This window comes from Ochotona princeps, chromosome 9 (assembly GCF_030435755.1).
Source record: "Ochotona princeps isolate mOchPri1 chromosome 9, mOchPri1.hap1, whole genome shotgun sequence".
In the NCBI taxonomy this organism is placed as follows: domain Eukaryota; kingdom Metazoa; phylum Chordata; class Mammalia; order Lagomorpha; family Ochotonidae; genus Ochotona; species Ochotona princeps.
Window position 1 is genome coordinate 24,596,376 of NC_080840.1, and position 23,814 is coordinate 24,620,189.

General features: G+C 36.1%; 1 pseudogene; it reads left to right on the plus strand.

Annotated features, from left to right (window-relative positions):
- LOC101527041 (S-adenosylmethionine synthase-like) overlaps nucleotides 1-23,539 on the plus strand; it is a 29,661-nt pseudogene extending 6,122 nt beyond the window's left edge.
- Nucleotides 23,540-23,814: the final 275 nt, after the last annotated feature.

Genomic DNA, 23,814 nt, shown 5'->3' on the forward strand with positions numbered 1-23,814 from the left:
CAATAAATATTTTTAATGCACAAATTTATTCATCCCTAGGAAATATACAGTAGCTACCAGAGCTCTTTTTCTTTTAATGATAATGTATTGTACAGCATGTTACTACTTTATTCTTAGAAAAGAGTTAAGTGTTCATTGTTTCTCTTTGTATGTAGTTCCCATAGAAAAAAACAGTTTGACCAAATAATATCTCATTAAAGTTATCATATAATTGGCATATACTGTGGTAGTATGAAATATTTGGCTTTTACAACTAATTATTCTTGATTTCAGAAGTGGGTCCAAAAAATTGCTACATCAGTGGTACCATAACCATCATTCAAAGTATATGAAATTAATTCATATTTTATAATTACAGCCATGTCAATATAGAATTTTGAGGATTTTACTAAATGTATATGAAGTACCTAAAAGTGGGTGTAAAATGAAAAATTTAGTAGTATTATAATAGCTTGTATCTAAGCAGATATCTGTAAAAACATTGAGAATTCCAATAAAGAGTGGTAAATGTTTAAGCTGTCTTAACTTGGGGACAGTTGTTTAGTTAAAGAATAAAATATGACCCAACCCCTGTTGAAGTCATCAGATAATTCCACAGTGGATTCTTTGCTAATACCGTTCCATCTAAAAAGTGTGCATGAATCTGCAAACATATTGCTCTATTACATTCAACATATGTACATACATGTTGGTATTAATGTATACACACATGCAACATCATATACCTATGCATGTATGAATGCATAGACATGTACGTAAAGATCGATATCAGTGTGGATATACACACCTTTGCAGAAATGTTAGTATCTTTCCAAGGAGCTCTCCATATTACTAACTAGAGATTTTTGGCAGCATTCACTACTTGTTCTTCTTTGTGTTACAACAGGCTATCTATTTCAGTGGGAAAGGTATAAGCACTGGCATTGTTCCCCAGAGAGATTTCACTGATACCACATTTCTTCTTCTACAAAATGTCATGACAACTGAGTAAAAAAAAATGGATTTTAAACCTCCTGACGTATTTGTCCAGAATTGTTTATAATAAGTAAGGTTAGGGCCCAGCGGCATGGCCTAGTGGCTAAAGTCCTCGCCTTGAAAGCCCCGGGATCCCATATGGGTGCCGGTTCTAATCCCAGCAGCTCCACTTCCCATCCAGCTCCCTGCTTTTGGCCTGGGAAGGCAGTTGAGGACGGCCCAAAGCTTTGGGACCCTGCACCCAGGTGGGAGACCCGGAAGAGGTTCCTGGTTCCCGGCATCGGATTGGCACGCATCGGCCCATTGCGGCTCACTTGGGGAGTGAATCATCAGATGGAAGATCTTCCTCTCTGTCTCTTCCTCCTCTCTGTATATCCGGCTTTCCAATAAAAATGAATAAATCTAAAAAAAAACAATTAAAAATAACAAATACCTTACATTCTCATAACAAATTTTTATACCTTAAATATCTTTTATTTGCTTTCAACTGTTAAGGACAGTGAAGATTAGTAACCAAGCTATTACCAAAAAATTCAGCTCTGCTCTAGTCATTGTGATTATTTGGGGACTGAAGCAGGAAACAGAAGATCCTCTCCCCAAACCCCAGTCTGGAAGAGCAAACTAATCCCAAAATCAGATGTTACAATAGCAAGTACTGTTGTTAATGAACATTCAAGCTCCTTATGAACAAATAAAAGATTTCTATGGTGTGTCTCTGCTCACAACATGAAAATACATGAAATAGTATGTCTTTTATCTTGCAACACTTAGCAAATACTTAGAATATGCATGAAATGGTATTAGCATACTCTTCACATGTTCTTTACCATTTCTTGATATATCTCTTCCACATGAATGAGCTATAAAGAAATACCAATAAATGTTAAGAGCAATTTATCTTAATTTTTTTTCATATAAGCCCTATTTAATTCTTGAAGAAACATTACTTCTGAATGGATCAGGTATTCTTTTTAATAGTTGAAAGTCAACATGAATGGCACATATTGAAGAATTTTTGTTACACAACAGTACCTTCTGCAGCTTTCTTGAAGGTAGCATCGTGTGCTTGCTCCCTGTTTCCTAAAAATGCAATTCTGCAATGAAAGCCTATGTGAGAAGAATTTAAAGCTGCACTGTGAATGCGCAATTGATCTACGTTAACTATTCAGTACAGTCTATAAAACGTAGCTTTTCTAATGCAGCTTAACTACACATTTCCTGAGAGAATCCAAGAGGTCAAATTCATTATTGTGAAAGGAATCTAAAATAGAAATCCTGTTATCTGAAGTCACTGTTCCAGTTATACACTTCATGTTTCAGATTGCTGCCATTCCTCTCAGATGAAGAAATTGGATGTTCATCTCTATACCATGTGCAGAAACACATATTCTATGATATTTAAGAATTACCAAATATCAGTCAACCAGTATGACAGTTGCAGCAAAGATTTGTAAAAGCATTGTTCTCTGATCAGAAGGCTATTTTCCTCCCATCTCTGAAAAGCATTCTGGTAATAAGTGCATGATTCACCTAAAAGGTTAAGGCAGGAGATTTGGTATGTTGCATTCCTAAGTAAAATATACAAAACTACCAAAGACAACACAAGCCTCCACAGTGCCCTAATTTTACCCCGAACTAAGCCTGCAAGGTCAGTGCCAATGTAGCATCAACTGCAAATGCTCTACAAGTACTTCTATATCTTTTCAAGAAGATTACACAAGAAATTCCTACTTATCTTTAACCACCTATAACACGAATACAAATATTATAAGTACTGAAAAATAATAGTACAATAACCATCCATTTTGAGGTGACTCATGTGGCAGGAAATTCACATGAAATCTTTAAAAACAGGTATTTTTCTTATTATGTATTATAGATGAAAACAATGAGCATCAGAGAATATAAAGCAATTTGTCTGTTTTCCCACAACCGTAATTTCAGGAATTGTTCCACTATTTCACAGAATGCCTCACAACCATAAGTGAGCTATGTAAAGGGGTTGAAAGAAGGAAGAAAGCAGGGAAGAGAAGAAGACAGGCAATCAGGTGAAGAGGAAGGAAAAAGAGTTCAAGAAGAGGTTAAAAAAAATCTGCTTGCCATCACAAAGACAGTTTGTGCTTATTTGTTGTGAGCCAATGCAAAGACAAATTAGACACAGTTCACAGGTGTAGGGTTTAATGAGGAAAGTACTTTATAACTCAAAAAGTTAAATAAACATCTATGTGAGTTCAATTACATGAATAGAGCACATAAAAAACTCTGTTGTTTTGCATTTGTTCAACAGTCAAATGCAAATACTGAGGAGCATTGTTTGATGGTAGTAAGAGCTTTTATCTTTCTATAGATTAAATATGATTGCATAAGTGGGGCTTTGTAAGTTTTCTGAACAGCAGAGCTCCTATTTGTCCATCAAGACCAGGAGCTCAACAAGACTTTGTGAAGACTGCCAAACTCTCTTGTTTTCCCTCTCTACACTTTCTGTGCCGAGAGCTTGAGACTAGTGGTGAAAAGAGCTTTGAGAGATGTACAGCCTACATCTAAGCATCAGTGGAAAACTTCAAAGGGAAACTAACTCCATTTATATTTTAAGAGTTGGAGCCTGTTTAACCAACTCAACTCAGTGAATATCGAAAAAAGCCTATCTTCATCTTTTTGGCAAGACGTGGAACATATTATGCATGTGTGCTTTTAATGTACACCTTTTTATAGTATCATAATCCCAGTTTTGTGATAATCAGTACAATCTAATAATAGTTTTCATTTTTCTTCTTCAGGTTTGAAGGTTGTGAGTTTCTCTTGGACTTTTTTTCTCTTAATATTATAGTTAAAACAATCTTTGACTACAAATGGTTTTAAAAGGTTAAAATGCATTCTTTTTTTTTAAGCACTAATCAGCATCGTGGCCTAGTGGCTAAAGTCTCCACGTTGAATACACCAGGATCCCATATGCACACTGGTTCTAATCCCAGCTGCTCCACTTCCCATCCAGCTCCCTGCTTGTGGCCTGGGAAAGCAGTAGAGGACAGCCCAAAGCCTTGGGACCCTGCACCCGTGTGGGAGACCCGGAGGAGGTTCCTGGCTCCTGGCTTTGGATCAGCTCAGCTCCAGCCATTTTGATCACTTGGGGAGTGGATCATTGGAAGGAAGATCTTCCTCTTTCTGTCTCTCCTCTCTGTATATCTGATGTTGCAGTAAAAATAAACAAACCTTAAAAAAAATAAATTAACTAAAGCTCTAACATTGCAAATATAATATGACACACATAAGATATAATAGAAAAATCATTATTTAAAGTAAAAAATCAATTTCAGAGAACTCAAAATCTAAAATTAGCAACTAACTAGCCTTTGGGGGCTCTTTTTCTTTCAAAAGATTCAAGGATAATGATATGCCTTAACTAGAGTCTATTTTACTCTGTAGCTCATCCCATATTGGATTTTTAACAGATCTCTATCCCTGTGCTTTGGGAAATAAGCACAAAATTGAAATAGGAAAATATAAGTATAAAGGAATCTATTTGCAAAAGTCAAAGCTTTTACATATTTTATGGTACACATTCATATTGTCCTTTGAAAGCCAAAATAAGCTCATAATGTGATGATGGTACCTAAAGAAAGCCATACATAGAAATTAATCATCAGTGATATTCAGACTAAGTAGAGGGGCAAGCATGTGGTACAACAATGAAGACACTGCTTTGGATGTCCCTATCTGGTAGTAAAATTCCTGAGCTTAGAGCCAGGTCCTCTGCTTCAGATCCAACTTCCTGCTAATGTACACTGAGAGGCAGCAGGTAAAGATTCAAGTACTTGGGTCCTTGTAGCTCATATGGGAAGAGTCTCAGATGCAGTTCTAGGCTTCTGGTGTCAGCCTGGCCTGGCCTACCCTAACCACCACACACATTTGAGGAATGAAATAGTAGATTAAAGATTTCTCTCTGTCGCTCTTCCTTTCTGTCGCTTTGTCTTTCAAATAAAATGATAGGGCAAATGTAAGATCCAAAGTAAACCCTGTTTATTTGCTATCTACAAATTAAATTAATTAGAAATACTATTACTTATTTGTATAACTGTTATAAATACTATTTAAGGGTAATACTCTGCATCCATGACTTATGAAAACTATAAATTTTTTTGAAATTGTCTACATGAGAAATAAATATATCTTTGCTAAATCTCATGATTCTTGGAATAACTGATTATTGGGAATGGTGTTGTGGGCTGGACTGCTGCCTACAACCACAGCAATCTGTATAAGCAAAAGCTAGCTCCCTCCTACAGCTCCTGGCAAAGCAGCGGAAAATGGACCAAGTTCCTGGGCCTCTGCCATTCACATGGGAGACCTTGCTGGAGTTCCAGGTTCCCAGCTTCCACTTGGCTGTTCAGCAAGTTCAAAAGTGAACCAGCAGATAGAAGAGACTCTCTCCTACCTTTCACACTCACCAGACTCTCCCCCGCTTCTCTGTAGCTCTGCTTTTCAAATAAACACATCTCAACACAAAAACAAACAAATCTGAATTGCTATCTTGATGCTATCTTCCAGATGTTACACCCACTGAGATGATTCACATCTTGTAAAAAGATGCTTATCTTTGCTGAATACTTATGGTAAGTGTTACTAGTGTAGCTTTAGTTGAGATCAGTGCTTAAATGAAACAAACTACAGAATATGATGCGGTAACGTTTTATTTTTTTTTTCTGATGAGAAAAGAATGTGGCACATTATTGGGGCTTTTAGAGAACAGTGTCTGTATGAGAAAGATTCTTTTATGTGTAACACTGTCAAATGATTTCAAGACCAGCACACTGACAGCTTACAAATCACACACACATATTCATTTTTCTATGAAAAGATTGTTTCTTTTTTACAGCTGTGATTCGATCATAGGGGCTATATAATTTGCCACATCAAACCTCTTCTGGATCACAAATGTTTCATTTGTTCCATTTAAACAAAATGTTCCACAGATGAACAGTGCTCTCCTGTGATCAGAGAAAGGAACTGCTTGGATCATAAAACAGGTAATTACTAGCATTTTACTGCCAATGTTTCACTTCATATTTTCCTTTGGTTATTAGCAGGATTATCCTCCATATGAATTATGTCCATTATCACTGTAAGGAAGCCTTTGCGTTTCTTTTCTGAACATGATGCTAAACTAATTATTGATCCACATAATTATAACTGAAATTCTAACTCACTTTTACCCTTGTTAGACTCAGAGTAGAACAAATCATGAAAATGATAGCTCTTTCAGGAATTGATTACATAAATGCTGCCAAACAAAAACATGTTTGTTTTTTTTTATATAAAATTATCTTATATAAGCCAGAATGCTCTCATAAAATTGAAGGCCTAATTTGGAGATTAAAATGCAAACATTTTGATTTGTTCTGACTTTTATAAAAAAGGAAAGAAAGTTTAATGTCACAGCTTCAGCATAGCCTCTGGATGAGAGCTTCATGGAGGGCTGCCACTTTAAAGGCCCACAATTTACAAAGCATCAAGTAGCCCTTATTCTCAAAAAATTCCTATTACTATTAAGGAATAGAGATTTAAGCCTCCACTAAAGGTGTTCTATATTCATGAGAGAAACTTTCCGAGGTTTCTGTGAAACTACCGTAATTTCCTCTGACAGATTTATCTAGCAGTTGATGTCGTTCCAGTGGGAGAAGGAGGCCGTCCAGAAACTCGTTCCCTGTGAGCACTGATCCAGAACACAGCAAACAGGTCTGTCAGAACATCCTTGTTCGGGGAAAGTAAGTCCAGTTTCTACATAATCAGACTCTGCCACTTGGATTAATGACTGAACAGAAAAGTCTAAAGTGTGTTCTTTCTGAAATGGTAGACATGTGTCTGTCCTGTCACATATAGAGAAGGATATCTGGGAATGCTTCCAGTACATCTGATGTGATATGCAGTAGCTAATGAATGTATGTATGTAAGGACAACAAATACACATCCATATATTCATATATTCTATTGTACTTTAAAATGGAAAAATGCAACTTAAAGATTCACATTTTCATTACTCTTTTAAAGTCATCTCACATAATTTTATATATATATATGCATGTCTCTATATTTATATACGTATGTATGTATATACACACACTGCTTCACATACACATATGCACAAATATCCATGTATCTTTTATGATGCAGCTGGCGTTTACCAGCTGTATCTATTTTAGACTCTTCTTACTGCAGCTGGCTACAATTGCACCTGGCAGACATTAGAGCAACCACCAGCCACACACCTGCTAAAGCCACTACTGATAGTTCTAAGACCATGGAAATAAAGAATTGGTTTCTGGAAAGAGAATAAATCACATCCTACAGGAAAACAATCTCAGGGCAGCAGGTAAGAATTTTACTTAGATGATGCTATTTGAGTAAAAAGAACACAAGTATGTAGCAAAGCAGATTAATAGACATGCAAATGTTAATTCCACACTGAAACACTTAGGAAGAGAAAGAGAGTGAATGATCGTGGTTTACCCAACAAGTAATCATAAACATTGAAAATCTCAGATATCAGCAGTTATGATAGAATAAGATGTGAGTGTCCTAGAAGAAGCAGGGTGTGGGTGGTACAAGAGAAAAGTAAAATAAATCATTTCTTAACAGGACATATTTTTTAAGGTAGTTATTACAAAACAAAGTGTTAAAAGCCTGGAAATTAATGTTTCAGAAAAGAGAAATGCATTGAGTCAGTCCTGGATGTAACACATGCATGCAATTGCTTATTCTACATACATCAGGGAAAATAAAGGTCTGTGCCCCAACGTACACCCACAAGTGTCCTGGATCCAGGTCAATGTGTGCAGTAGCAAAATTAATATTCACAGTTCAACTCTCAGGTAAGGATAATACGTATAAGCATGGGAATATGATGAAATCCAGCCAATAATATCTTCCTTAAAATTTGGAACTGAAACAGATAAAGAAAAAACATATGAGGCTACTTCAAAAGCGTGTTGAAAAATGAGCTTCCAAGTTAGCTTTATCTGGAACAAACAGTCTTGAAATCCATGCACAGTGTTTTTATACTGTGGAGTTCTGTGAACTTTTGAAAATCATTTTTGGAACCTCAAAACTATCGGCTGCTATCATACTACCACATAGAACAAAAAAAAAATGGTTAATCTCATGTATAGGAAATGTAAGAACAAACACAGACAAAATTTTAAAAGCAGGTTTTCCAAAATGTTTAGGTGATAGAAGGAAGAAGAAAATGTTAACTATTTCAAGTTGTTAGTTTCTGTCTTTATTGGTACTCATCAATATTTTATACTTTTCTTCATATAGGTACATATTTCTCATGTTTTCATCTAAAAGAATTTTAATTCATCACCTAAGAATTTGAGCAATCTATTTGTTAACTGGGACCTGTAGATTTTATCAGCTATATCTTTGAATATTACCATTAATCAACCAAAAAATATCTAGGAGACATTTTATTTAGTGAGTTGAATAGTTACAAACACATTCTTTGTTGTTATAAGATCTAAAAAAAAGCAATTCGTTTAGGTTTTATATGTGAAGCAAATGATTCCCATGACAACTGAAATCAAAGCCTATATGCCTAAAATGAGCACACTAGGTTAGCAGTGCTCCTACAATAATTCATGAAATATGTGAGTTCAGAACTATTCACGCATACACATTACATTCTTAAATCAAATTGACAACTATTTATTTGCAAAATACATTCCAAGAAATACCTGTATTTTTGAAAGCTAATGAACAATCCTGAAATCTACAAATGCTACCCATTAGTTCAGGCCATTTTCTCCTGCTAAATTCATCTCTGAAATTAATAAGTCTAGTTGAGGCTTTCATATATTTTTTTTCTGATTTTACACAGCACAGTGTGGAGCTAGAGGGAACTGTTATGCATTAATAAATAGCAACTCGCTCAGACAATAGCACACGGGAGAGTGTATACATAACTGAATATACTCAGAAGCATTTGTTCAAATGTAGTGTCTGCCCAAAATGAACTCAAATTCTAGCTGCAACTGTTAATTCCACAGATTAAATATATAACATTTTCTGTAAGGATAAGAAAATCCCAAGCTGCTGACTAGGAAATATTGTCGATGACATAAACTAGATAGCACCCTCTTTGAGGGAAATCTAAATCAATGCTACATGTCTTCATGGGGAATTGTGAATCTAATAAACTCAAGAGCACGTGGGTTAAGAAGCAAATAAAGCTTGACATCAATCAAGGTTCTGTCTCAACTATTCATGAATTCAAATTTACTAAGCCTGTAAAGGAGAGATAATAAAATTAACTTCTAGCACTGTCTTATGGATTATGTATTCCCTTTCTTCATTTATCAGCTGTCTTGAGGTCATTTTCCTTGCCACATAAATATTGAATGGATGGTAAAATGGGGGGAAAGATAATAAAAGGGAAAAAGAAAGAAAAAAACAAAGAAAGAGAAAGGAAGTGGAAGGGAAGGGAAGAAAGATTAGAGGTGGGGTAAGAGGTTGGAAAAGGGGTAGGGGAAGTGGGAAGGAAATGAAGGGAGCAAGAAAGGAAGAGAAGGAGGGAAGAGGGAGAGAAGGTGGGGGAGCGTGAAGGAGAAAATAACTCCTTACATTACAGTTCTATCAAACAAAAGTCGAAAAATACTTGCTGAAAAAATAAAAACTTGATAGATCAACAATATAATTTGTTATGATGGTCAAGTTAGAGCCACTGCTTTGTCTCATTAACATTGGGATGGAGTGAAAGCAATAAATATTTTATTTCACATGAAAGCATAGTCTTAGAAGCATTCAACTCAAAATTCTGAAAAAAAAAAATACTGGATTTTTCATTAACTTGATTGAACAGGATAATTACCTCTCTCTGTTGTATTCCAATTCGTGAAAAACCTATGTTGGCGAATTAATTTTTGACCTGACGCTCTGTATTGAACAAATGCTTTTTGATGCCCATCCTTACTCCAGACAAGATTAAGACAACAGGAACAAAGAGGTTAACAGACCAAGATTATATAGAAACGAGTTCCTCTTCCTACATATCAAAATAATTCAATAAATGTTTGTAGAATACAATAGGCACACTACAAAGGATTGAAAATAGAAAATTTAAAAATTTTCTCTGAAGAAAGTTGCTCAAAGTATTGGAGAACCATATCAATGAACAACAGTGGTAATGACCTCCAACTCTCTACCAAAATGAACTGAATTTAATAGGACCTCAGAGACATGAGTGTCTATGTTTCTGATGGCTGAGACTGAACACCTTACAAGAAAGCTTCAACTAAATGTGAGAAGGCTGAGGTACAAACATATCTCAGAAACTCCCCAGTCCTTACCAAGCAAAGCAATGTATGTGATAGAAGAATCATGTCATGTAGAAGCTAGTAGGAAAATCACATCAGGCTCACAAGGAATAGTTGTAAAATGCCTTCTCTAATGGCTATAGCAAGTCCAGGCCTCTCTATCTCACTTTTGTAAAAAATAATATATTTTTCAATTTTATGATACAGTTCCATAGGCTCTGGGATTTCTCCTTGTCCTTCCCCAAACTCCCCACCTACTGATTACATCTATAATATTACAATAGTATAGTCCTTCATAAATAATCATAACTCCATCATTTTGCTATAAAAGTGTATCCTGTCATTGTAGGTGTGGACAAAATTACCTCAATAACTCAGGTCACACAGTAGCATCATTTGCTTTGAAAAGGTTTTTTATTTCCTTTTTCATTTCTTAAGTGACACATTGAGCATTCAGTAGCATGTTTTTTAACTTCATGGTGTTGTAAATTTTCTATATTTCTTCCTCTTGTTGATTTTGTTTTATGGCTTTTCATTTAATGGAATATATAGTAGCTATGTAACAAAGACGATCATATCAAGATGTGAAGATACAGTGCACTATACAGCTCTACTTCCAAATCAAAGATGGATTCCCGAGGAAACTGTTAAGTATATCTTGAAAATAGCATGCTGGACTCATTGCCATTCTCCCCATCTCTTGATCATTAGTCCCTTGCTCTTTATCCGTACTGGTAGAAAATGGAAAAATAGATGGGAAAATGGGCATTTGAATCACATTGGAATGAGGCTGTTGATACACGTAAGCCAAAATAAATTCAAGACTACCTGTGATATAAGGTAGTCCTCATTATGTAAGCACCTTTGGTAAAGCAGACATCACATATTAAACTCACTTCATCTATAGACTAAAGTAGGCTGAAAAGTTACCATTTAGGAGAATTGTGACACAACTGCTGGTTATTACCCTCAGAGTTAAAGCACAACCTATCATGGATACTTATTATTTCAATTTTTGCAAAATACATTTTATATTCTTTAGTTTCAGTAATAATCTATGTTCTTTAAGTTTTGCTTCAAGTATCAAGTAATTGGGGCATAACCATTTCCTAATGAGAAAGAAGAAAAGCATCAGTTCAATAAAATAGTTTGCTAGTCCAATAGGAAACTAATATGTGTATGACATATCTTTATAATTTTGAAAATTAAATAAACACTAGCATCTCTGCATAAATAGTGAATAAAACAATATGTACATTTTCCATTTAAAATCAGTTTCTCAAGGTCTTTGACCTTTACCAACATGTGCATACACCAGGGATTATTGTCGGTTTCAGTTAGACACAGGATGGCACATGCAGGTTTAATGAAAGCAAAAAACCCCTCAAGAACCTCGTTTACACCTACAACCAATGCAATCACTCACTTTCTTTGTGATCTGCTACTTTTATGTTGATTTGATTTTTCCTTTCAATTAAAATGAACTGTGGCTAGTCTGCTTAAATCCAAGGTTTTCCTTTCTTTTTTGATGAAATGCTACTAATATAGAAACAATAAAATCATCTTTTATTCTTTTCTTCTTCCATAGCTAAGGAGATGCACAGGAGTATTTCCTTTCAGGCATTTCCTAAATTTATACTGATGCCCTTACTGTATTTTGTCTCTTGCCTACAGAAGTACACTACTCATATGTTTTCCCATTCTCTGGGTAGAATTTGATGTGATTCCTGGCAGATGCTGTAAGAGGGTTCCGGGCTGTTGGATTCTGGCATGAGGGGCCCTGGAGGATGTCAGCAGATCTGTCATAATAAGAGAGTTTTAAAGGGTGCTTTATGTACTTTTCATTAGCTATGAAGCCATTCAGTCACATGTTTTTCAGATTTAGTGTCTCAACAGTCCCCTCTTCTGCCACTGAATCTTTTTCTGAAACCCCCAAACCCAAGAGCAAGTGAACATTTTAGTAAACCAGTAATTACTGGCAGCTTGACAGTAATTCAAACTTGGATACCACCAAATCACAAAACCACACACCAAAAATGTAAAGAGGATATTTCTGAAAACAGGAGACATCTCTTTCAAGACATTTTCAAAAAAAAGTATGTTATTCAATATTTTTGCTCACTTTTTCTTTGATATAAATTGAATGATTTTATTGCCATTTTTTTTTGTTTTGTTTTCTCACCCACAAAACACATTCTCCACAATTTGTCTTCATGAAAATCATTAGAACTGTGAGGGAGATTTGTTTTTCTGGATTCAAGAGAAGTCATTTGGACAACTGAACACTGTTATTTACTCTTCACAAATAATGGCCAAGTTGACATCTGTACAGTCTATAGCAGTATAAAATATTATGCAGTATCAAAATGCTACTATTGTCACTCATTGCACTGAAAGACAAAGTTAATGAGATACATGGTTTTTCAAGTTTCTCAGAACCTTCTGAAACATGACTTTTAGTACAGTATGTAGTAAAATATATTGTTCCAAATTTCCTTCTATTAAGAAGTGATCTCGTTCCTTAGTTGAAGGCAAGTGGTAAATGAACACAAACAATACTCTTAGGGTCCTCAATGCTTCCTCTAATGGGATCACTTTAAAGCAATTTATTTTAGAAGTATCTAAAGGTGACAACTCAAGAACCTAATCTTACTTGAAATTTTCAGGTACCTTTATTTAAGATGTGATAGCAATGAACTCATGTATATGTGTGTATTAAAATCTGAATATTTATAAACACATACACATGTAAATTTAAGCCTAAGCTCTTAGAGAAATTTGAAGCACCTGATTTTCTCTAGTGATGGTCTTCATCAATAAATAGGGTGATTTGATCAGAGCTCAAAAGCACTATTAAGTCATTAAAAATCAGAAAAACTACTGGTTGAGTATTTTTTACTGAAATGTTTGGAACCAAAACAGCCTCACATTTTAGTTTTTATTTTCAGATTGGAATATTTGCATATCCACAATAAAGAATACTTTAGGAGTGGATCCTAATTCTAAGCATAGAATTCATTTATGTCTCAAATATACCTCATACACATAGCCTGAAGGTAATGTTAGACAATATTTTTATTGTGTTTGTATTTCAATTAAAACTGTCACATATGGTCAGGGGTAGGATTTTCTACTTCTGACATCATGACAGTATTTCAAAAATTAGTATTGGAATATTAGTTTTTTGGAATAGATATGAACAACCAGTGCTTTTAAATGTAACCACATTCATTGGATTCGAACAGGCATGAGGAACAATTTTGAATCCATCCAAAAAGAGGAATGTAATACAAAGTAAATGCCTTCATATATTTCATAATATCTATCCATCTCAAACATGTAAATTGATTTTGACTGTCTTTATTTTAATGCCACATCCAGTACTATGGCTCAGTTCTAGGATGTTTTTATCTCCTCGGTAGTATCTCTCATGCCCATTTACAATTAATCCCTATTCTACCACCAGACAGAGAAAAACACTAACCGGGCCCGGCGGCGTGGCCTAGCGGCTAAAGTCCTCGCCTTGAAAGCCCCAGGATCCCATATGGGCGCCGGTTCTAATCCCAGCAGCTCCACTTCCCATCCAGCTCCCTGCTTGTGGCCTGGGAAAGCAGTCGAGGACAGCCCAATGCATTGGGACACTGCACCCACGTGGGCGACCCGGAAAAGGTTCCTGGTTCCCGGCATCGGATTTGCGCGTACCGGCCCGTTGCGGCTCACTTGGGGAGTGAAACATCGGATGGAAGATCTTCCTCTCTGTCTCTCCTCCTCTCTGTATATCCGACTTTCCAATAACAATAAAATCTTAAAAAAAAAAAAAAAGAAAAAAGAAAAACACTAACCTACTTTTAGATACTATAAACTTGCCTTTGGGGACACTGTGTATAAGTAGACAAGTGCAACATGTAATCTCTTAGATGGGTTATTTCACATAGCTGGGTTCACCTATGCTGTACCCCATAGGAGCCTTTCCCATTTCATTAGGGGTTTGTGTTACATTATGTGAAGATTATATTGTTTCCAGTTAGCAGTTGATTAGCATTCATGCTAATCCCAGGTTTCTATTGCTATGAAGAATGTTGCTACAAACACTTAGGTACAGCGTTTGTGTGAATATTTGCTTTCATTAACATTGAAGAAAAATTCTCTGAAGTGGTTGGGCTGCATTACATTCCCAACAACAATGTGTGACTATGCCTGAGCCACCACAAGTTCGGTCAAGTGTCTTCAATCGGGGATATCCTGGTGGGTATGAGGCAGCATCTGGTTGAGGTTTCAAATTACACATCCTTTACAACAAAAGGTGCTGAAATTATTCTCAGATGGTTATTAATCATTCATGCATTGTTTTTGATGAAAGCTTAATCAATAGCATTAAAGCCCCTTTGTTTTGTAAATATTTTCTCCTAGTAAATCTTTGTCTTCTAATTTTAAGGTGTATTTTGAAATGCAACAATTTTGCGATTTCAATGGTCATATAATTTTCTTGTGTTGCATTTTGCTTTTGTATAAAAAGAGTATATTATCATTTTTAAAATATTGCTTCTGTTTAATTTTTATTGTATGTTGTATTTCAAGTTATGATCTGCTTTAAACATGGATTGACTCATTTAATTCTCAAAAATTAGTCAAAAATCACACTGATGAAGAAGGTAAGGTAATACATTTTTGTTCTTCTAGTTATCTTAATTTCAGACTTAACCCCAATGGAACAGCATGTCAGCTATCAAATAAATATGAGCATGGCATAAGCTACTACTTATAGCATTATGTCATTAATTCTGAAGTGTAGAATAGGTGACTGATTTGTGCTATTGATTAAAATGCACATCCTCTTAAAGAAAAAATAGTTTCATAGGTTCATGCAAAGCTCACTAATGTGTTTTAAAAATCACTGACTGAAATCAGTAGTCAATGCCTTACAAAACATTTGATAATTTACAAGCTTTTGAAAATGAGATATGATCAAACTATTTGCCTCTGCTTGTTTTTCCAAGTGATCATAATGCTTAATTTGGATCACTTTCCAGAACACAATAGAGCAAACATGCATAAAATACTTGTTTATGGGCCCCTCCGTCTTGAGTGACCACTCCCATGGGAGGGCACAAAAAAACTAGGACAGGGGCTGGGGTGGCTAGACAGAGAGGCACTCAACAACATCCGTGAAAGCTGGATAGTTGAGCTGGTTAGATGGAACTAAGCTTCAATACCCATCGACATGTACGAGAGCCAAATGGGATATAGAGCAGACTGGACTAGTCTGCTACATGTACTGGCAAACCAGGGTAGGGCCGGGCCTGGTGGGGGTTATTGTGGGTCGCTATGACTGGGCTGCAGCTCCCACTGGCTTATGTGAGGGCCGAGTGTGTGCTGGGCAGAACCAGGCTGGACTGCAACACCCATTGGTTTCAGTGGAAGTCGGGACTGAAAACAGAACCAACCCAGTAATTGTTACCACCAGCTGATTGGGGCGATGGACTGTGGCGGACCCGAACTTGCTAGAACATACAAGACAAATGGAGACTATGATGGACTATGTCAATCAGTGGATTCTTCAACACCTCATCGTCTTGGAGTGGCGAGATTGGCAGCAATTCATAACTGGTGAAGTATCAAAACCACTTGAGCAAGTATCTCAGAGCATGCCCCACATCTGGGACCTGGGGTGGGTGGGAGACTGGGTGGGGCTTCTCCCTCAATATTCCCTTTACCTCAGATATAAGAAGGAAACATGGAAATAGTCTTACCCACTTCCCTATGGCCCTTGTGCCTTTTTACCCTAATTAACTATGTAAAGATTGTCAAAAATATAATAAAATAAAATAAAGTATAAAAAAATACTTGTTTATCCCAAGATAGGTATGAAAATCAGATTGTTTTACCATTGTCCTCTGAAAAAAATATTTTCATCAATGTTCTATATTTTGTACTGTATAAACCTATTGTTAATAGACAGCAATATAATACCATTGTCAGCAAAAATCTTTCCAGTCCCACTTTCCCAATCTGAGATGCAGGGGAAGTTCCCAAGGATGCCTATCTCGAAATAAAATATCATGACAGATTGTGTGAGTCTGTACATGATTTGCTGGAATAAAAATGCTATGTAAATTAAATGTGCTATATATTATAATAAGTTAACTATATTGATTTAAACAGCAAAATTGAAAGTTAAATTAACCTTTATGTGATACTGAAATCAATACAAATAAAAGATTTTTAGTCTACAGTTTAAATATGTCCATTTTTTTTCATTTTTCAGTTGTATATATACCATCTTTAACTGAGCAGATGAAGAAATACTTAAGTAATCTAATTGGTAATATTAAAATACATGCATGAAATATCACACTTTGCTTACCAGTGCTAGAAATGGTGACTTTGGTTGAACACTGTATTTTTATATATTGTCAATATGCTAACTAAATGCACACATTTTTATAAGAAGTCAGTTGTAAATACACAATCTAAATGCAAGCAAAATGTTTTGATTAATGTGAGTTATGGAGTAAAAAATTAAATATATTAAGTGATGAGCACTGAAACAGTTAAGTGCATTGTTCAGCAAGTATACAATAGCATTCACAATAATTAAAAATTATGTTTGTGAAACCTTGAAATGCTGTAGGGAAGGTGCGCTAAGTCTAAATGCACAATTTTTCTACACATAACAAAACACAAATGTAAAAGGGAATTGTTAGCTATATTCTACAGTCCTATACGTATTTATGATCATGTGTGGTAATTTCTATTTGTTTCAAATAGTATAAAGGCCTATGATTCATTCCATTTATGGTTTCTTTCATTTATAGTTAACTTATTAAAGAACTTACTGAATTCACAAGGGTGAATGACTCTGTTCTAAAGCTTGGCCTTCAGGTGATCCAATGCAAACAGTGTCTTTCATTTCTCCTGTGTCCTTTCACAGATCCTCTATGCATAAAATAAACATCCTTTAAAAAATTCACGCAGCAAAATACTATCCAGACCAATCTAATATGTACAACTTTATTTATGTAACTGTATATTTTAGACATGAACCTACACAAATACCAAGAAGCATTCTTGATTTTCAAGTTTCTCTTCATCTTTTTTTTACTACTGAGCATTACACAGTAAATTCTCTTCTAGCACAGTAAGCATATAATTTATGCAGAATGAAATAATGAATGTATGCGTCAGGTAATAATTTTAATAATTGTTATAATCTTTTTAAAAACTGAAGCAATTTATACAGCTAACACTTATAAATGAATTCATCAATGTTATAAGCATAAACATTTCCTATACATGTTTGCATCTCTACTAGTCAGAAACAAAACAATATATTAGATTGATTTGCACTCTTATCATTGCTAATATAAAGATAATAAATGCTGGACCCGGCACAGTAACCTGGCGGCTGTAGTTCTTGCCTCGCACATGCTGGGATCCCATAGAGATGCCAGTTCTAATCCCGGTGGCACCGCTTCCCATCTAACTTCCTGTTTGTGGCCTGGGAAAGCAGTTAAGAACAATCCAAAGCCTTGGGACCCTGCACCCACATGGCAGACCTGGAAGAGGCTCCTGGCTTCGGATCAGCTCAGCTCTGGCCATTGCTGTAATGTTGGGAATGAATCATCAGACTAAAGATCTTCTCTCTCTCTCCTCCTCCCTGTATATCTGACTTTCCAATGCCAATAAATTTTTAAAAATTTAATAAATGCTTTACTAAAGTATTTTAAATTTTGCATGTCTTCAAATGATTTTCTTCATAAGCGACCACTATTGTTCCAAATCCCAAAGCTTTCCCTTGTAATTTTGGTTGTCCTATTTTTTTTTTACAAAGAAATGCATACATTACTCACATACTCCAAATAAATGTTCAATCTGAAATTCACTTTACGTTTTATACCAATTAAATTTTTCTTCAGGTGCAAAATGCCATATCTCATCTTTGGTAGCTTCTTATTTTGCACTAAAAATGGACATACATGCAACCAAAACTCACACTTCCTTTTCCAGTCAAATGCTATTAAAACGAAAAAGAAAAAGTCTCCCTTTCACTTTCTTCACAAGTAATTGTTTGCCTATAACATTTGTTTGTTTCCCAAAATGAAAAATAGGAACTCTAACAAGTACAAGTCTAACTCAGGTACTGTACTGAATTAGCATCAGGACCAGTAGTATGATTAGTCTGAATGACCTGTTATACAATTGCAAGGGCAATAATTATACCTTTAAGACATCTTTATTTGGGAATACCGAAGTAAAAATAAGGAAATCAGTTTTATTGGTTCCTTTAGTACATATATGCTTCTTCTGTTACTATATTACCACCTAAGCATTAGGATGTGATGAACTTCTCAAAATGGTTGCTATTTCTTCAAAGGAAATGTCACACTCAAATAACACCATGTGTTTATTGTGAAATTCCCTCAAAGTCAACTGCCATGTGATGCTCTGAAGGTAGGCACAGGCATCCATTCTGTCCTGTATCTTGAATTTAAAAATAAATGTTTAACGGCAAGGAGCTTGATTATGCATAACAAATCAAACAGAAGGTTCTAAATTCAACTAAAAATGATCACTTAGATTATAAAGGTCAAAAAATTTAGCATGACTTTATGTCAGAGTATTTAGTTTATGTAATGATAGCTATTTTTTAACTGACCTTTTCAAGAGAATTTGCTTGTTTCCATCTTCATCTGACAGTGAAAAGCAGCAGAAGATGTGCAAAAAAGAAAAAAAAAGCTTTCTTCTTTTACCAAAGTATTTTGGGTTTTTTCCAAAAATGCATCATTTATGGTTCATGTAGCATTTAACTTTCAATAAATTAAGTGTAGCTTTCATCTTACTTACTGCCTTTATTTTCTTTATTTTTTTCAAATCATGGCATTAAAGGTGTTGAAGAATAATTCTCTGTGTTAAGGCTCTGCTACTACTCAGATTCTATGGTGGGGAGCGGGGCGGAATCACTTATCAAGAAGAGGGTGTTTTGTCGATTTCTGTGTCTTGAGAAAATAGCAGAGATGCTCTAGATCCGTTCGTCCAGGCTTTAACTGGTTCCTGAATTTAGAGAAAGCACAGTGCCTTCCCTACATTTTTAAAAAAGTCTCTACAGCTCGTCAATTATATTTCTTTCTATCAATTTCAGCTTTGCTGTGTAATCTCAAAACACTGTTGCCAAAGTAGTCACGACATACTTGCTTGAGTGTGTTCTGATCAACCCATGCCTTCCTGAAATTCTGACATCCCATTCATCATTCCACTCACCCTTGAACAATCACCCTTGCATGCTTCAACTTCAAAAAGTTCTGTTCTCCCACTATGAGGTTTTAATTGATCCTCAAGGAAACAGCAATGATACACTCTCCCCATCTAATTCTTTAGATGTGAAAATTTAGCTCTTGAAATGGGAAAGGCAACAATAAACATGATTCTATAGCTATTCTCCACCAATTGGCACCTAAACTGGACAGGATTTAAGTGTATTTATTATAGCTCTGAGTTCTCAATCACATCATATCCCTACCCATCAACTTTCTCACATCCTATCCCTCAATAAACTACATAAAGCATTTCAATTTCATTTTTAAATATGAAATTATTTCAGTCCCACTTTTGAGGAAAAATTATTTTGGCATAAAAATTTCCAACAAAGAGTCTTTCAACAGTAATTTGAGCTAAGAGGCAAGTGCTTGTCCTAGCAAAAAGTCACTGATTAAACAGCTAATACTCATAATGGAATTTGAGTCTTGGCTCTGTTCCTGACATCACTTTCCCAAGAATGCACAACCTGAAATGTGGCAATTCATGGCTCAAGTAGTTGAGTAACTTTCACCCATATACAAGTTTCAGACTGAATTTCAAATTTTCAACCCTGTCAACCCACATTTGAGGAATGAATTAGGGGTGAAAGCTTTCTCTTTAGTCCCCATGACTCCCTCTCGCTAAAATAGAATAGATAAAAACATTTTTTTTTCAAAATAATAATTTGAGTTATTTAGAGAAGGGGATTCAAACTAAGAAACAGTAAGATCCAGTTAGAATCAGGAAAGGAAACTGGAATGCAGCACAATGTGCTAAGACGCATTTGTGATATGTGATGCCAGTATCCTGCATTAGCATGCCAGTTTGCATACTGGCTACTATGCCTACAATCAAGCACCTGCTAACGCACCTGGGCTGGCAGCAGACTACAACCCAAGTACTTGGACCCCTGCCACCCATGTGAGAAACCAGGATGGAATTCCATGCTGCTGGCTTTGGCCTCAGCCAGTCCTGGCTTTTTCAACCATCAGGGGAGTGAGCCAAGGAGTGAAAGATTTCTTTTTCTCTCTGACTCCCTTTCTCTCTGTCTTTCTGCCTTTCAAATTAATCAATTTCTGAAATGAAAGAATCAGGAAACACAAAAAGACTATAGGAATAGTTTCCAATTCTTTATTGCATGGCAAAAACCTCTCTTCTTTGTTCCAAACATTATTCATTTACCAAGTAAATTTCTACTTCAGTAAAAGAACATCATGTTTATAACTGTAATAGTTATGGATTGTATAGTTCCACCCTTATTAATAATCTGGAGAAAGGCTCCATTAATGTACCTATCCTGTAAACATACCATAGCAATTATAAGAATTTGAATGACTCCATTTCCAATAGTACTTCCTTAATATATCTGTATTCATACCTTCTGTTCCTATAAATATTGCCTTAATATCCTAGGTCCTCTTTAATTCTCTCCTGAAGCAACTGCCACTGCTGATGCCTCTGCAGAATTACTTCTTCCATCTATTATCTATTCTTAGATTAATCATTAATAAGTGCAGATAGTATGAGGCATAACACACTATCATTTTGTGCATATTATTACCCAAAGCAATTAGCTTCAACTGATAGGATTGGCATTATAAGGCAGTGGGTTAATCTGATGCTTGTAATGCTGGCAGCCCATGTCTGAGTATTGATTTTATTCCCAATCACGGCACTTCTAATCCAGATTCTGCTAGCACACCTGGGAAAGCAGAGAAAGAAGAGTCAAGTGCTGGGTCTTCCGACACTCATGTGGGAGACCTGAATGGATTTTTCTGACTGCTGTCTATAGTCTGGGCAAACCTGGCCATTGACAGTTTTGCCGGGAGTAAACCAGCAACAACAGATCCATCTCTTTGGTTTTGCTGGGAGTGAACCAGCAACAACAGATCCGTCTCTTTGTTTTTTTTCTGTGCCTCCTCCTACCTGTCTTTCAAGTGAATAAACAAATATTCAATGCATGAAAGCTTTTCATTTAAAAAAATTTCCCTATTGAGAAAATAAGTGTGAAAATTGTTGGTCACTGTAAAAACAGAATTATTCCCTAGTATGATGCTTGCAACTTTTATAACCTGTTACACAACCATGTCTGGGTATTACAATCCAACTTCTCTTCAAATCATATTTCCCTGCATAGTGAGTTATTAATGCTTGTCTACATGACACATTTAGTTTTGCTTTTACATGTCAATTCACAATATTTTTTCCACCGTGGTATGCTCTTTATTTCACCATTTCCAGATCCAGCTGCTCTATAACCTTTTATCTTTAGAACTCAATTTCTTCTTTTTCAGGCTTTCCTGACCCATGAATAGAATTGAATCATTTCACTGGTTTCAATCTGTATAGATTGCAAGCATATGCTTATAACACATGATAATCATTTTCTTAGTTTGTCTTTCTACTGTAGACAATCACTTCTCTAATGCAGGTACTATAATGTGTTCACCTTTATGTACTCAGAAGCTATATGATGTCTTCCACTGCATAGTTACAAATAACCTGATAAAAAAGTAATAATCTTCTTTGAATACAAAGTATAGCTCACTCAGGGGCTGGTGCAGTGGCATAGCACACTAATCCTCCACCTGCAATGTCAGTATCCCATATGGGTTCCAGTTCTTGTCCCAGCAGCTCTGATTCCAATCCAGCTCCCTGTTTATGGCCTAAGAAAACAGCAAAGGATGTCTCAAGTTCTTGGACCCAAAAGAAGCTCCAGGCACCTGGCTTCATGTCCACTTAGTTCTGGCCATTCACACCCATCGTGGAGTGAATCAGCAGGTGGAAAACCTGTCTGTCTCTGTCTCTGTTTCTCTCTCTCTCTCTCTCTCTCTCTCTCTCTCTCTCTCGCTTTCATTAAACATGCCTTTCAAATAAAAATATGATAAATTGTAAAAAATAAAAACAAGCTATAGCTTACTTAATTAGAAAAAAAAAAAAACCAGAGAAACTTAAAGCTAAAGATCCAATAATAGTCAATACCTTCAGCAAGACCCTGATGCCAAAGTAACCTGAGAAACTATTGCTAAAACTGACATGATCCTTCCTGCTGGGGAGATTACAGCCAGAGCTGCTATTGACTACCAGAAAGTGGTTCAGGAAGCCATTAAACACATTGGATATGATGATTCTTCCAAAGGATTTGACTATAAGACTTGTATTATGCTGGTAGCATTGGAACAAGTCACCCAATATTGGTCAAGGTGTTCATCTTGACTGGAATGAGGAAGACATTGGTGCAGGAGATCAGGGTTTAATGTTTGGTTATGCCACTGGTGAAACAAAGGAGTGTATGCCTTGGTTACGCCCAGATTCTAAAACTCTAGTGACGGTGCAGTATATGCAGGATCAAGGTGCTGTGCTTCCCATCAGAGTCCACAAAATTGTTATCTCTGTTCAGCATGATGAGGAAGTTTGTCTTGATGGGTGAGGGTTGCCCTAAATGAGTAGGTCATCAAAGCTGCTGTGCCTGAAAAAATACCTTGAAATGAGATGCAATCTACCACCTACAGTCAAGTGAAAGATTTGTCATTGGTGGGCCTCAGGGAGATGCAGGATTGACTGGCCGGAACATCATTGTAGATATTTATGATGCTTGGGGAGCTCATGAAGGAGGTGCCTTTTCAGGAAAAGATTATACCACGGTGCACCACTCAGCTGTTTTTGCTGCTCGTTGTGTGGCAAAATCCCTTGTTAAAGGAGGTCTGTAGAGGAGGGTGCTTGTTCAGGCCTCTTATGCTATTGGAGTTTCTCATTCATTGTCCATTTCCATTTTCCATTATGGTACCTCTCAGAAGAATGAGAGAGGGCTATTAGAGATTGTGAAGAATTTTGATCTTCACCAAGGGGTCATTGTCAAGGACCTGCATCTAAACAAGTCAACTGATCAGAGGACTGAAGCCAATGGCTACTTTGGTAAGGACAGCTTCCCATGGGAACTGCCCAAGAAACCAAAATATTGAAAGTGTTAGCCATTTTTCTTCAGACTTGTTAGTGTAGGCTACAGAGAAATCTTCAAGCTCTAAGGGAAATTTTCCTGTCCCCTTTCAGCTCCTGCTAAGTTGCAGTCACTCTAATCAATGACATGAATTTTAGCCTTTGTGGGGGACTGTAAATTCAGCTTGCTAGTCTGTCCCTAGGTGTTTTGTCCACCACTATAATGAATTTAGTAAGCATAGGTGATCTATGTAATTGCCTAGAAACAACACTGTAATAGTAATGCTTTGAAATTGAATCT